The sequence below is a fragment of the Cotesia typhae genome, unplaced genomic scaffold (genome assembly GCF_013202065.1).
Source record: "Cotesia typhae breed Kobodo isofemale line unplaced genomic scaffold, CoteBio_Ctyphae contig_20, whole genome shotgun sequence".
NCBI classification, from domain to species: domain Eukaryota; kingdom Metazoa; phylum Arthropoda; class Insecta; order Hymenoptera; family Braconidae; genus Cotesia; species Cotesia typhae.
In genome coordinates this window covers 269,874-271,328 of record NW_027423725.1, presented here as the reverse complement: position 1 = coordinate 271,328, position 1,455 = coordinate 269,874, and positions in this window count along the sequence as shown.

Sequence of the window (1,455 nt, the reverse complement as noted above, 5' to 3'; positions counted from 1 at the left end):
GACACTGTAAGTGTGCTCGATTATTTTTTTATAAAAATCAGCAGTTCTGAAACTACTTAATTTATTTTAGAAACTTTAGCAATAATAAATATAACTAAAAAAATTATTTTGGAAGTTTTAAAGAAATTTTCTCTTAAATTCACGAGAAAAATTACTGTATAATAATCCAGGGCGCTGCATTGCTATTTATTAGGAGCAATACTTTCTAAAGTTTATTAAAGTAAAATTTATCGGACTTGTGAAATAAAAAAATATTTAATTACCTCACACGGAATAGAATTATTATTGGACATATTATCAATGGAATATTATTATTAATTTTATAGATTTTATATTTTGGAAAAGATTTTAGTTTTATAAGATTGAATGTTTAATTAATTTTTAAGATTTAATTTATTTTTTAAGGGTAGTTCACTTGAAAATATATATAGAATAATTGCTTATAGTAAAAAAAAAATAACGAATGTTATTAAAGTACTTTTTTAAAAATAATATTCAACTAATTGGATAAAATTTAATTAGAATGATAATTGTATAAATGTGTGGTTAGAATTAACTGTAATTGAGCAACAATTGATCACCAAAATGTGTAATTTTTTATACAGCTGATAAGTCGAGAGCGATTGTAGCGCCGCCTCAAAATCGGTGGATTATTCCGGTACTTAGATTAATTTTTACTGTCAAGTCCGGTTAATTTTTTAGTAATTTCAGTAAAAACATTTTATTTCACTAGAATTTTTAATATTAATAGTCTGAAATAATTATTAATTTTATCAATTTTTCACGTTTATTATTTTTAACCTTTGCAGTAAAAATTAATGGTACTTTTCAATATTTTTTTCATAGTATTTGTGAATAATTATTCAAAAAATTGAAGTAAGTTTATAAATTGCGGAATATCTTACTATTATTTATAAAGAAAATTTATTTCAAGGAAATGCAGGAAAGTTTTAGTTTCTCAAAAATTTTTTGCAATTAAATTAACAAAAAAAAAGTCAATTTTAATTACAATCTGACATTTTTCCTTCAAAATTCGCGGCAAAGTCCTTTTAACTGACAGATTATGAGCCCAGTTTCTTAAAAAATCAAATTGTTAAATTTTAACTTGTGCAGTAGAAATTAATGGTACTTTTCAATATTTTTTTCATAGTATTTATGAATAATTATTAAAAAATAAGTTATGGGCCCAGTTCCTTAAAAAATGAACCTCAACCCTAAAAACTAACACTAAAATTTCTCTAGCGGGTTACTCCGAAGATTCCGACTACACGTCGGACCTGAATTACCCAGTGGGTGGGCAAGGTGCGAACAGTTCAGCCTCACAGTTCCGAACAGCCGCTAATCAACTTGCAACTCCCCAGCGTTCCCTGGAAACCTCCAGAGAGAACAGCTACGAGCGCGATGATCACCAAGTATTAAATCCTCGATCTTATTAATAGCAGGACCAAAATATCT